At 34.8% G+C, this 15,521-nt stretch overlaps 1 protein-coding gene across 5 annotated transcripts in view; it reads right to left on the reverse strand.

Moving 5' to 3' along the window:
• Positions 1–15,521, reverse strand: part of LOC105670446 (semaphorin-1A-like) — a 213,091-nt gene that overhangs the window by 38,166 nt on the left and 159,404 nt on the right. The window lies entirely within an intron of this gene.

Here is a 15,521-nt window from a genome sequence, read left to right on the forward strand (position 1 = left end):
TTCTGAACTTTTTGAGATATCAAAACTTGCCACGCGGTTTAAATCATTACTCTGCGTAATATTTGTGCTGAATGTGTTAATTTAAATTAACGATATATTATGAGAAATTCGCATTAATATATATTAAAGCAAATCACATATGTGAATTAAATCAAATAATTTTATGACAATTTTTTCTGTTATATTTTTTTTACTCCCAAAATGTTGAGAGCTTAACTCTTCGAGTAAAAATATGCAACGTGTATTTTTAATTGTTACTTTTACGATATTATGTGTCGGCACATGTTTTATTACGGTTTTTTATGCATGCATCATTCTTTGTTATTATGCTCGTTGTTAGAAGTCACTACCTTGACTTCCTTATTATGTTCGTTTTCTGTAATAAATCTCGAAGTTATAGTATTATCAAAACGCATTTTGCTTTGTAAAATTGATGTAAAGTAATCACAGCAATCGATGAGGATTTAAGTATATTTTCAGTATTTCTTTGGATAATTTTGTATCAATTCGCACATCAAGCGAATTGAGGTTTCATATGACGTTAAACCTGTAGCTATGTAGTATCAATAGTATCGATATCTATGTTTGAAATGGATATTCTGATATTGATTCTTTTTGGAATATTTACGAATATTTCAAACTTATAGTTTCAAATAACATTATTTTACAACGAAAGTCTTTCCTTAATAAAATCAATCAAAACTCTTAAGTTATAAATGATTGGAACTAAAAAGTTTCTCAAGACGTAAAGCTGCAAATACGTAGTAAAATCTTACTTCTCATTTTCAATTTTACATCAATTTTAAGAGCTTTATGGTACAAAGTTTAAAATACAAAAATATTGACATTGGAAGTTGCAGGTTTGTGACAAAATGATGATCCATTCCAATATTTTTGTTAACGACACATTGTCCTATCGTAAATTTTCAGAAGAAACCATTTGTTAAAACCATTGTATTGCTACATTGCCAGAATGTTTACACATATATGTATACAGTAACATGCGGCGCGGTTTTTGGCTGTTAGCGAGTGACAAAATAAAAATGTTGAACGCTGTGAGCGATCGAGTATCTTACTCGTATACGTGGCTCTCATTCCCACAAAGCGAAAAACGGCAGAAGAGATAGACATATCGGAGCGGCTTACTGTCACTCGTCACGCGGCATGTGCTTCATTCGAATAACTGACATACGTCAAGCTGCTGGTTGCTTTTACTGAAATGTCCGCGGATTCTGCCGAATAAACAACGCATAATTATAAAAAAAAGACCACGGCGAGTTCAACATTATGATGTCAAGCGATTATCGATGACACGGTGTTCCACGATATCTGTCATGCATTATGCACTGCTCACGATTTCCACGAATTATCCCTAAAACAACCGCATTGTGCTGCAGATTTCATAACAGATCTCGAATTTAGTTTGAGGACTTCATAAAAATTTCATAAAAATAATTTGTAATTTTCGATCGTATATTTTCACTTGATATTTCGAGATTAGTTATCCCATTTATCCAGTATTATAATTAGACATTCGACGGAATATGAAGATTTATTTATGAACAAATATTTTTATTCAGTTTTGTTTTCAATGTTATTTCCAAAATATAATTCGTAGAAATTTTATAATCTTTATTTCGATTTAACTTGAATAATTTATCATCTTTAAAAAAAAAATTATTTTTTATTTAGATAAACGTGATATCAATTCTGAATTAGATCAAGTAGATCTACACTTAGAACATTCTTTTAATTGCAAATTTTCCGATTAATTTAAAGATAAGCTTTTTGTAGCAAAACTATCAAAAATAGATATTTTTATAACTAATTCCTAGATTACAGATCCATTTAAGTTCCTTCAAAATAGAATAAGTTTTTATTGTCTATTTACCTTTTGCAAGTTTGAGTTCGTGAAAAGTTTTCCCTTTTCGTTTAAAAGTTACTGTTCCTTTAACATTTTTGTTACGGAAAATAGATTCAAAGCTGATAAAATAATCTAGATAAAAATGATATGATAAGTCTGAAAAACATCTTATATAGGTCATCGCGTAAACTATGTACTGTGACTTTTAGTAAAGTAGGTTCCCACGGCGCGTTACTCGATTCGAGCTATAACGCGTCGAGTAAGAAGAGAACCATTCGATACGGTTCATTATTTCCGCTGACTATCAGCAAATACGAGTATAAGTCGATTCGTGCCGAAATGAGGGAATTCGATACACGACGCTCGAGAAACTAAATCGATGATTCGCGTACTCGAACTGATCCAAGCCAAGTTATGAAAATTTGACTTTTTAAAAATGACAAAAACATTATTTCCTCATTATCAATGCTTTGTGTCTCGCTCTTCTTTATCCTACAATCGGCGAAAGCTTTCAAAGAGTCCATATTCATTTCAGTATTTCAGAAGCAATCTGCTTTCGTTCATAATACATAGAAGGTAAAATGCTTCATATTTCAAATTATATTCCAAAGTTCTCACATATAAAATTCTCAGGACGAAAATTAATAAATAATAATATAAATGTTCTGGTTTTTTTATTCGCATAGCTGCAATCACTGCTTGCGTATTCGCGTTACTCCATGTTTTTCTGAGAATTTTCTTCTCGTCTTCAATTTCATCCATCTCCAATTTTGCACGTGCATGTGTGTTGATATAAAATGTAGACTGTTCTGTTAATTCGACCTTTATAATATATTCCTTTGTACAATATCATAAACTCGTGTGATTAACACGGTGATTGGGTACAAGTCAAAAGGTTCGAATACAATTGAGAAGTAAGTGTAATACCATGAGCGCTTGTGCTTCAATTCCCTTTTGCCCCTTTCCGGGAACAAAAGCTGCGTGTCAGGCTGAAGATCCGTATTAAAGACTGAATAAATCAGCGGCAGGTTCTCGTCCCGATTACGAGAGATAACTCGTTTGTTCTTCGTCCGTTTCGCTTTTTAGCGGATTAGTAGTTATTAAAAGAGCACGGATCGTGTCGCACGAACCCCAGCAGACTCCCGGGCTTTTACTCGTTATACTAATTACTTCGCCGGAGCGAGTTACAGCAGTAGCTTTGAATTATCTCGTTGCACGATAAAGGGTAATAGTCGAGAGACGAAAAAGAGAATGTGCTCGACTAAAGCTGCTTGCGACGGTAATGGGATCGATATTTCTAACGACTAGGCGAACGACCGTTGATTTATCGTTATCGACTCTACGGTGACGGCTAAAATTTCGCCCCGGACAAGATACAAAAGTGAAAAATTCGCCCCGTTGACTTACATGCACGTTATTTGAATGATAGAGTGAAACTGCAAAATAACAAGAGAAAAATATTTCCGATATATTATAGAATTTCTTTGTACCAAAGGTAACATGAAATGCTATGATAAGCATTGTTGTTTTTGTTTAGAAACATTATTAAAGGCGTCGAGGAAAGATGCTGAATATAAAATACATTTTACTTTTTTTAAATTTGACAAATATTAAATGTTTCCATCCTTCGATACAGCGCGCGTTATTGATTTTGACTGATTTGGTCATCGAATCCTCAATCACTGACAGCGCTGAATCGACGTGACAGGAAATAAATTATTCGCGAGAGAACTAGCGCGATGACTATTTTAGACGTCACATGTTCCCATAACGAATGGCGATATTCGACGACGAGAATCGCGGTCGGTTGATAAAGTTAGGACGATGATTTGCGATTTACATCACATGTGTACAAACGTCTGTTTATGATTACTGAGCGGAAGCTTGAATCGCCTGTCAGTTGCCATATCCTATTAATTATGTTCGCTTATATACGGTACGGTTCATGTCGCGCCAAGACGAGCGCGTCTTCTACCGGTGGTAACACTTGAATGGATTCACAAGGAAGAATTGTATCGTATAAGAAAACTGGAAATGCTCGCGACAATTATTAAACGTTACGTCTAATAATGTCGTTTTTCGTGCATCGGTGTACGTGCGTGCATATATACATGTATGAATCGTTATATACGGCACGGATGATCATGATTGCGCTGCGCATATCTCATGTCAGGATCGACAAGCCGGCTACAGATATAGCATCTGTAGGGCGTAACTGCGCTACACGTACAGACAATCTTACACTGACATTTGGCAGAATGTAGACAGTTTATCACGGACATATTAGGAACATGCGAAGACGAAGCAAATATCTAAGGATATGCTTATTTGCGGTTACAACAATTTTACCAAGTGATTATCCATATGTGTTTATCTCAATTTTATACAGATTGATCGCGAGTGTTCGAAATATTAAGCCACAAATTAAAATCTGAAATTTGAAGCTTTCAGATTTTGCAGGCTGCATACAAGAAGACATGAATATTTATGAGAATTTATTCAAATTTAAGAAGCACGTTTTAAAAATTGAACAAGTGTTTTACGTTTGTTTTATTTTCTTTTAAATATTACTTGAAAGTAAATTTTTGATTTATCTGTTATATTTACAAAAAGATTTAACTTCATGTTACGTGCATTTAGAACAGAATTTATGATAATGTAATATGCGAAATGATTTCTTCAACATATTAACGTCAAAACGCTCCTTCGTACGTCGTAGTTCTTTAATTAAAACAGTCTCGATGTGTTAAAATAAAGAAATGTGGACAGATAAAGTTAAATTTATTCAAAATTAAAATAAATGATTGACAATGTAGGTCGTCAAAATTTAACATCACTAACAGAATAATTTTTGAAAACAACACGAAACATGTATATAAGCACCGAGAAATGTCAAAATCAAAATGCTTGAAACATGTATGTACTGGCAACAACTGACATATGGGAGTCCATGCTTCTATATCTGAATAAACCATGACAAAAATATGGAATGAGATTTGTTATCTCTACGATCCCGCGAGAGAGTAAAATAGACATACACACCGCTAAACAAGCATCTACGTACATGTGCGTACTTTCTCGACTTGTTGTATTCGAAAATTAACTCGGAATTAAATTAAATAGAAAGGAAAATATGGTTTTGCACTCCCGAGATATTTCACGAACGAGATGAATGAAAACGATTACATTATGTGCGTGCGTGTATTTTTTTTTCTACCAAAAATAATTATGCATGTAAAATCCGTTAAAATTGTTTTTCAAAAATCGGATATCAACTAACTGCAAAAGATCATATTAGCAAATGTTGATTCGGAGAGAGAAGCATTCAAAATAAACAGTAAATTGGAAATTTTGTTTTTCAAAAACTGTTTAAAGTTGTCATTTATAGTTCGAACAATGATCTCTCTGAAATGTTTTAGCAATGTACCTCGCACATTACATATTCTTCTCGTTCATAAATCGCATTACCGTGAAAAAGCAAAGCCGAGGAGAGCCGGGAGATACAACTTCTAACCAGCTCGCGAGGTGGTTACATTTTTACAATTCATGTAAAATTCTAAAAGTGCGCGGGCACGTGCGCATGTGTGTGAACGCACACCGTATGTTTATGCGGCGTAGACGTGAATATTCATTTGGCGGCGTGTCAAAAATTGTATAAGGCCGGGAAGCAAAATATGGAAAGAGCATGGGAGACTTCAAATTTACATCGAATGCATCCGTGATAGCAAGAAACTTAAATAAATGAACACCTTTTTCGTCGCTCGCCCGCCGAACAATACTGAACTACACGAAACACAGGGTCGATGCGCACTCTGATCTCGTTTCGCATTGTCTCCATACATGTTTTGCATACATAGCGCGATCAATACGATTACCGATTAAGCGCGGCGATATTCCTGAACAGAGATATTCTTCTCGACATTAATTTTATGCGCCATTCGTTAAAATGTCATTTAAATGTTTTAAAAAATTCTTTATATAATACGTTGTATGATTTTCGCGGATTAAAATCGAGAAAAGACTGCCTCCAAACGGTGGTGTATTTGCGAGATATTTTCATATTCAAACATTCCACCGACTTCTACAGGCTGGAAAAATTATTACGTTAAATACGATATTGATCAAAATTCATCGCGGCCCTTGAACGGGATAAGAGAAGAAATGGCACAGCATGAAATAATTTCAAAGTTCCGCAACGAGACCGCTTAAGCATTGAATTTCAAAGCGGAGAAAAATGGAAAACGATTAAGTCCAAATGGATACTCGATAAAATTTATTATTATATTTCATCGAAATTGTGGGATATCAAAATCTCATGATGATTCTTATATATCGGTAGCGTCCATTATTGAATCGCATTAATCCTTGCATTGTACGCGACTTTAAGACGCAACACATATCTACACTTACGCGCAAACTGTTTACGGAAGTCTAAAAACTGTTTACGGAAAGAATAAAATCCTTATCCAAATCGAGAGAAATCCGATAAATGCTAAGTCACCGTGAATTGCCGATACTCCGTGTTTGTCCACTCAGAAATGCAGGCTGATTGCGGTCTTTATACAATTCGATATCCATTAATATTCTGTGTACAAATTGTCTATTAAATTTTGCAATGTCTACTGTAGTTAGAAAAAAATAACTCGGCTAAAACGGGAACGTGCTTTTTAAGAGTGTTTTTAGAGAGTTGAAAAACATTGTGTTTCTTTAAATTTCGGATAAAAAAAATTTATTTTAAACTAATCAGCATATAGCAAACAGACATATAGCAAAATTAAAACAAAGCGTACTCGATCCGGAGAAACTTGTATAATGAATCACTTACAAGCACCGTATAATTTTTAAAAAATTCACTATTTGCAGAAAGAATAGGAAAAGTTTAAAAAATAAAAAAAAAGAGCTGAAATTTGAATTGTAGCATGTGAAATTGGATACGTGATAGCGTGAGTTTTCAACATGAATACGCTTCACAAAAAATGTTACTTTGTTTCCAATGTATATTTCCGCTTGCATTTCAAGTTTTTAGATAGTTTGATAGATCCGTACAACATGCGTTTATTTATTTCAACATTGATGTGCAACATCTTTTTCTAATTGCTCTAAATTTTCTCTGAAACATAAAAAACCCCCGTGATTTTATTAATTAAAGTCATTATTGCACTAGATAACTCGAGAGAAGAGATTTTTTTAATTAGACGCTATCATTTATCGTATATTTTTTAATGCTGCGTTAAGTCCATCTGCTAATCAAATTAGCCATTTAAAAATTATACTTGAAATTTAATTCATCGTGTCTGCTTAATTTTTTGTCATATTCCATCAAATTTTTAACAAAAAATTAATATCGTAATCGTTAAAAGTTTTATCATTAATTTTTTATGCATTCATTCCTTTTTTCTGATAAAACAACATACGTAAGTTGCATATAAATTTTCTAATACACGATTTAGTGCATTGTAAATATATATATTTATTAAAAATGTATCTATATAATGAGGTTTATACAAGAACAAACACATAATTCCGAAGGACAATTCCATCCTTAGGTATCGAGCGAAAAATATCTCTGGACACTTTCGTTGGTTGAGCTTATCTATGGGGCATCGCCGGCATAAAAATATATGCGACGTCGCGGTTCTTGATGACGAGGAAGCAGCTTATCGTAGCGTACGTGCGCAACGGCGGCAACGAAGCGGGGATAACATGTGATAGTACAGTACTTGCCCGATTTTTCGCGCGAATGTACATCGCCGCGTACTTGTACCAACGACACCATGGAGAACGCGGCGGGAAACGAGAAGATACGGGAGAAGATGAAATAGGGCCGCGGTACAAGGAAATGTAGGATGTAAGTGCCGCATCAACGTGCGGATAATTCACCAAGTGCATGTTAAATTTCAGAACAAGATATTATCCTTGCAGAAACGGAGAAGATCGAGTAAGAATTGTTAGATAAAAAAGTAAAATGTGTAAAAAAAAATTAACAATAAATATAGCGAAGAAATTATGAAAAAAAAAAATACAATAATCGTCTTGGCTCGAAAAGATTCTGTAACTTTTTTCAAGGTATTCAATGATAGAAAGAAACAAAATGTTACCATAAAAAGTGCAGCCAAGCTCTCGCAAATATTATTGCATATATTTATAAACTTTACAGAACAAGAATAACATTGTTTTTCATAATCTATTTCATGAATGCAATATATAAATACGGGAAGCAAAATGCAAGGAAATATCTAAGTATCTTTGCCTTTTATGACATTTAAGAAAATGTATATTAATGCTAACGACATTTTACTTCCGCTTGTTAAAATCCGAGAAAATAATTCAGACAATAAATTATTATCATTCGCAGATCGAGATAAAGAAACAAAGAAAAATGTATGCAAATTCAAACTGTTCCACAAGGAGCATTTCGCGAACTTGCGGAAACACAGAGAGAAAGGATTAAAGATATCAAGAATACATATAGATAATATAAGTGAAGAAAAAATGTATCTCAAGATTTTTCTTGTACATTCCATAATAATTACAGACTGCGAAACTGACATGTAGAACTGAATATCATACTTTTTATCGTGCGTGCAGTCGTAGAAAGCATTTTTGTTTTCATACATTGAGCAAATTTCGCATTGCGTGCCACATAAATACCGTGCGTATTTCGGAGGATACCGAACAGAGGAAAATCCGACCGGCATGTGTAACGTGAGGCAAGCGTGCATGAAAATAAAAATAAAAAATAAACACAAAGAAAGAGAAGAGAGACTGAACCGCCGCACCTTGTCTCGTCTGGGACGGCGTGGGACGAATGAATTCCGGCGAAACACAAAGACACAAGCGTTGGCGCGAGCGTAGCGCGGGAAACGAAAGAAATTCTAAAGGACTGCCACGGAAATGGATGCTTTGGGAATAGAGTATTAAAGGCGTGCCGAGAGAGCGCTTCGCGAGAGAGGACGGGCGGAGAGGGCGGGACCGTGTAAGGGTCGAAAACGAGGCGAGAGGAGCGACTCCTCGGCAGAGGAAGAAGATGGACTAAAAGAGGCGACTCTCACATTCGGAAGCCATATCAGACCGCGTGACTCGAATAAAAGTCACGATTCGAATTTTCTTGGCCGGACGTGCGAATTAGGCGTCCTGCGAGGCGAGAAACGACGATTCCGTCCGCCACTCCATCACGAACCTTTCAGATTCCGTCGAAGGATATCAGTTCGATTTTATTCCTGAGAGTAGAACGACGCTTAACGGATTTCACATGGACGTTCAAACTGGGCGCTTATAGTGTTACGTGAGACGCGAGTTATTCGAATGTATTATTTCCCGACGAGAGAAGTCTTCGCACTTTACGTGCGAAAAATAAATGACCGCTCTAATAATTTCGCGTGAAGAAATTATTCTCAAAACTCTCTTCACGCTCACGCAAAAATTTATTAACAATAGATGTTTGTTACGTGTTCAATGATGTATTTGAGACATCCGCGGGACTTTCCTCGAGACATTTATAAAGGGTTTTACGCGGCGCGAAGTCTGACGGAAGCACTGATGAACTTTTGATCCATCTTTTATTACATCACCGCTTCACGATCTAATCTCATTACTGTTCCATAATAGAATGTCGTGAAATAAGACTGCTAGAATTGGAAATTTATTCGATTACGAGGTATTAGCTTTGTTCGAGTTGAAATCGCAGCAAGCACGTATTTCCGTTGCAAGTAAAAATTGAGCCTTCCGTCGGGTGTGCAGAGTGCGTCAATTGGATGTACTCCATCGCGTCAAAGATTCATGCTGCTGTGGATAGATACAAGCTCGTTGTATAAAAATGAAAAAAATAAAAAAAAAAAAAAAAAGAAAAAATGTTATAACATTGGCACACGAGAGGGAAGTTCGTTTGTGCTAACAAATTTTTCATTACCACGACAAATTTTTCTTTGTGAATACATAAATAACAGATTGCCTCGTTGTAATTGCAAATTTATTCTCATCGCTGTATAAATTTCTGCCGTTTCAATTAAATATCTTCCTTACGGCAATAAAATAACATTAATTAAACTCCCTCATCAGTTGCGCGTAAGTTACCTTATATTTAAATATCAAAATTACAATTCACAGGCACGCATTTAATTGAATCGAATCGATGTTATTTGCAGTTGCCATTCCGCGTTACGTTCCGCTGTTTTCAACAAATAAAAAACTAATCGCATTTGCGATTAATCGATTCTTTCTCAACATTTCACAATTATGCATGATGTTTTAATAAATATTTCCGTGCGAGCATTTATGAAGGAAAATTTTAAGATATTTTCGAATCATTCGGTTTGAACAAATAATGCAGATCGCTAAAGCGACACTCGGCGACAATATAAAAAAATAATTGTCTCTCATATCGTTGTTATTGCGAGATTAAATCGGGATGTTAACATCGTTGCTTACAGTGGAAACGGTAGCGATTATGCTTACCATGAAAAAATTAATTCTTGGTTAGCACGTAGAAGAGCTGCAAAAAAAATTGATGTTACGGTCGGACTCTTATACGCGCTGGAAATACGCGCGGCGCTTAATCTTTTTTTCATAACCAAAGCGCGCTTTAGTTCGCGGCCCAATTAAGTAGTCCATGATGTTACTTACTCCTCGCGGTATCAGAATATCCCCTCCTCCCGGAAACATTTCAAGAACACTACAGACGTCACGATATTGCATTTCAATTCAAAGCATATCATACATTTTAATGCGATCCAAAAACGCTTGTGAAATTTTCATATGCTTCGAAATGTTTGATCATTGAAATGTTTACGTAGATAATGTAATCTCTCGTAATTTTCTCAGTATTAACGATTGTAGCGCGATGTGCGCAAGCAATTAGTAGAACGTAAAACGATTATTTATCTATAAGTACAAAAGTATGCTGTGATTTATTTCTAGATATGCTCTGTCGTATAAAGGTTGATCAATTCGTCGAAAATAAAAATTTTAAAGAAAGCAACGCGAAGTGAAAAATGCAATCGCGCTGTATAGTGGTTGGCGATAGCGACGAAAAATTTAACGCGACAACAAAATTTCCGTTTGTGTGTGTAAAGCGAACCTCCTCGTTGCGCGAGTACTGCGCCATTTTTTCCGCGTATCTTGCGTCGTATTGATCGTTGCAATTGTAAACGGCACGATCTAGCATCGTCGCGTCGTCGAACATACGCTGAAATTTATTTCAACCAAGTTTCTGACCGGTTTTTTTTTTTCTCTTTCTCGGTCTTCCCCCCTTTTTTTGCAAAAGTTCTCGTGACGTAAATCTTGCGTGTTTACTGAAAACTTCGGGTGAAAAGCAGACCTACTTTGCGTATGATTTATTCGTCGGCGTACACGCGGTTGCAACGGATGAGTTTTTAATGGCGTATAATACGGAAGTAAAATTGCCGGCTCTCGTGGGCGCGGGAATTAGAACTCGCGTGAGACGCGAGGGCGGCACATCAGTTTTCCATCACGGATCGAGAGGAATTACCCCGGTAAATAAATTCCCTCCCGGTTCCGGAAGCGGAATGATAAGGTATCGCGATGTCCTAGAGAGACGCCAGTTACTTCCGCGAAGACTCGTCGATACGTCTTCCTGGGAATTTAGAAGCTCCACCGACTGATTACTTCGAGAGTAACATTCGAATCTCATACCACGTACGTCACTGCCGTTTCGTACACACACGGTGCACTTTTGCGATTCTAAACTTCGTTACCGTGTTTCAATTAATCTGAGTTTCATTTCCATCGCAAAAAGATCGCGCGATTAATTTTATTCTATTAATTTTCAAACATAAACAAAAACTAAATGTCTGGCATATTGAAACGCTAGCTCTTGAATATTGTTTTTATTTTTCAATGTAATTTTATCTTTTCAAAGAAAAAATTAATATTAATAATGTTTTTTCTACACTTTTCTCGTGGAATATTTTTCCAGTCTCATGCAATGTTTGTAAAAGACGGGTACAAGCGTACTTTTTAATATTCCTTTGCTCTAACAGAGTTAAACTATTGTGCATTTATTCCAGTAAGTATAAACCTCATTAGACACGAGTGATAAGAGAATGACTTATGCATTCAGCATAGAGAGAAATGTAACGGGCATATATCTTTTCACAGCTATTTGAAATACAAAAACTTCTTTTGAATCTACACGATTTATGCAAATTATGTTGATATACGTATGCGTGCATGAATCCTTTTGACATCTTAAATATGATAATTCGTTATTTACATAATACTTCCTTTTTAAATTGCATATACAAAATGTTTTAAACATATTGTATACTTTTTAATAAAAAAAAATATTAGAAAAAAGATTAATAAAGAGTTCTGGAAAAAAGCTTTTAAAAAAACCTAATTTTTGCAAATCTTTATCCATATTGAGTTAAACAATGGCATTGAAATCTTTTATCAATAAAATAAAGAATTAATTTGAAAATATTTGGAACTCGTATAAAAATATAATCTGTTAAAATGTTGAAAATTGTTTCATTTGATAAGTTTAAAATAGTTATTATTGAGCTCTTTTCAAATTTTAAAATAAAGTATCAATTTGAAAACATTTTAAATCGGTATATAAGTGTCGAAAAGCGTAGTCCTGTGTTAAAATTGTGAAAATTTGTACCATTTAATAAATTGAAAATAATCACTGTTCAATTTTTCTCAATTTCATAAAACTCGTCAAATCAGAATTGTGAAATCAGACTTACTTTTAAAATAGATATAATGTTCAATATAAAATAATTAAAATCGTCAATGCAAATTAAAAATTTTAAATAATTTTAACAAATTAATCAAATTAATCATATTTTAACTGTCCTTCTACGTCGATTTCAATTAAATTTTAATTATTGTAGAAAAACAAAGTTAAATACCTTTGTAATATTTATATAACAATTAAAACGTTTGACAATTTACTATCATTTAGATATAATGACGATATTAAAATGTTCCTCGGTGTCTCATTATCCAGTAATTATCTGCCCGAACGATTATAACGTTTTTTTATATGCTCTACGCATAGAGCGCGCTGTATAACTCATCCCCTCGCCGTTTATTTTATAATGTTATAATTTACTCGCAATAAACGCGATTTAATGGCAGATAAATGCATCTGAACAAAGATATGCCCTTATCTCGTTGGTTTTATGTCAGTTACCGGGTCTTCGTGTACCTGCACGGACAGCAGCAACTCCGCGTCATCTGTTTGAGATCGGAAGGAAAGAGAGAGAAAGAGAAAGAGAAGTAAAAGATATACGAGCAGATAAATCACGCTTTCGTGCCACTTTTCCTTTTTTTTTCCTTCTGCCCTATCCGCCTTGGTCGTCGTTGCCGCCATGACGACGCGTTTCCACGACGTGCCATTATTAAGACGCCGGGCGCCACGACGTCTTGCCGCGATCGCTCTATATGTACGGGTGCCGCCTTCGTGAGCGCCGCGTAAAGAATTTATTTATTCGATCCGTAATTTCACTTACATCCAACTCGACTGCGAAACTCGCTGTTAATTTTCCTTTTTCAGTCACGTTTACGCGTCTCAAACTAATCACGATTACTAAATGCTACGGGAAATTCTCGGTTTTTCAATCGAATAGATTCTGATAGTGAAAAGTGCAAATGTAAAGAAATCACAAATTTTAAATGATAAGATAGCTAGTGCGCATAAAATAACATTTTTTACTTTGACAAGCGTATATCTGTTGCATTTGCGTTTTTTCTTTTTAAACCAAAAAAATTAAAGTATAATAAAATTTTTTAATTGTGTTTAATTAATATAGTTTAGATATGGAAAATAAACACGAATACAAATTAAATAAAAAATAAAATAAAAAATAATGCTGTAACACTCACAATGAAGATTGTAAAACAATAGTTTTTAGAATAAATGTTTTTGTTTTAAAATTGCCGATGCGTTTTCTGAATTTGATTTAAATTTAAATTATCACAAATTGCTACGGGATGTTCGTACGTGCTGTATATTTAGGTAAAAAGCAATTTCATACCATTAATTACAATGAATTAAAGACGTGCAAGGAAGAATGGATAAAGTTAGAACAGAAAGAAATTCAGAGACTTTATAAATCTCTGCCAGAGCGAATAATTGAGGTACTTGAGAACAAGGGAGAAAATTATTAAAGTAAGAAATTTTCCGGTTTTACACTATTCCTTTGTGCTTTTAATAATTTTTCAACTATATTATATTATATCACCTTATCCCGTTAATGTACATATTCTCTCTGTTTTAAATACACGCACATTGATTGCGCACAGTACATGAGTTTCTCATCACGCAAGCAACAAATCGTCTGACGTATATTTAAGAAAAATGTATCACGTTGTTAAAAAACCAAAGACTTTGCCCGAGCAACGTGACAGTCCGAATGATAAATGACAATGAATGCAAATGAGAATAATGTAATTGAAGAGTTCAGCGCAACAGTGATTTAGTCCACTTTTCTAAGAATTCGGAAAAATTAATCTTGAAGTTGGGAAAATACAATTTAGATTAATTTTCTCAAGTTCTCGCGAAAGTAGGTTAAACCACTGTTGCGCCGAAGCTTTTAATTGCAGCATGACTTTAAGCCGAAATTGAACAGAACGAGCAAAAGGAGTGTGTTGCGCGATATGCACAAAGCTCGGAAGTTGGCAAACGACTAATTTTTTCAGCGCGTATTGGCTAATCGCGATCTCTCGCGAACCGCAGAAATCAATAATCGTTATTGCTTAATCAACCAACCAGCGATGTCCGCCGAATTTAATTGACTATAAAGAAACATTTCGCGGGACGTAACCATCATCTAGTTACGATCATTTTACGACGCTTTGTAATTCGATACGAAGGCTCGAGTCTCCGACACATGTGCACGATGAAAGCGTTATGTAATTTGAAAGCCATGCGCCGGAATATTGCATGAAACTTTCAGGAAATGTTAGCAATACCGTTACGGATATAACGATGCCATTGCGGTAACCCTGGGGCGTCTCATTCCCGTACATATTGTACAAACACGAAGGGTTAAATGTGGTTTACCAATTGCGCGGTTAAATTCCGGTACGTTTTCGAATCCCTCCGAGAAAATTACCTGTCGAAGTCAATCGTTCGTTCTTCTACACATTAGCCAACTCATACGCGATACGCGATACTCATACGCTTGATTTCGCGCGATACATTATTACTGTGCTTTGTTACTGTCCTTCAGCGTAATGCGCTGAAAATGTGCTGGACAGCGTCGGTATTAAAAAGCACAGAAATTTATAACTGCGTGTCAATACTTGAGGAGTTAATTTAAAATAAAAAATACAGAACAAATATTTTTATTAGTAAAATAAAATTCTCTTTTTCGAGATTAAATTTAAAAATATTGAAAAATTAGTAATCTTTTCCCCATCGGTACTCGTATAATTTTCAATAGCGTGTTGCAAATTGATGTATTCTCGTTTCAATATTATTAAAATAAAAACAAAAATATGTCTACATAAAAACGTAAAGACGATCTGGATATTCGATAAATAATTTATTCGGTAATTTCAATTACTTTGTAGTGTGCTTAGTGCACACAACGTTCATTATTTTGTAGATATTTTAATGAGCATGAAATCTAATGTAAAGTTATTCAAGATTAAAAATGAGGCAAATTGATCGTCCAATTTTCAAAAC

The sequence above is a fragment of the Linepithema humile genome, chromosome 1 (assembly GCF_040581485.1).
Source record: "Linepithema humile isolate Giens D197 chromosome 1, Lhum_UNIL_v1.0, whole genome shotgun sequence".
NCBI lineage: Eukaryota > Metazoa > Arthropoda > Insecta > Hymenoptera > Formicidae > Linepithema > Linepithema humile.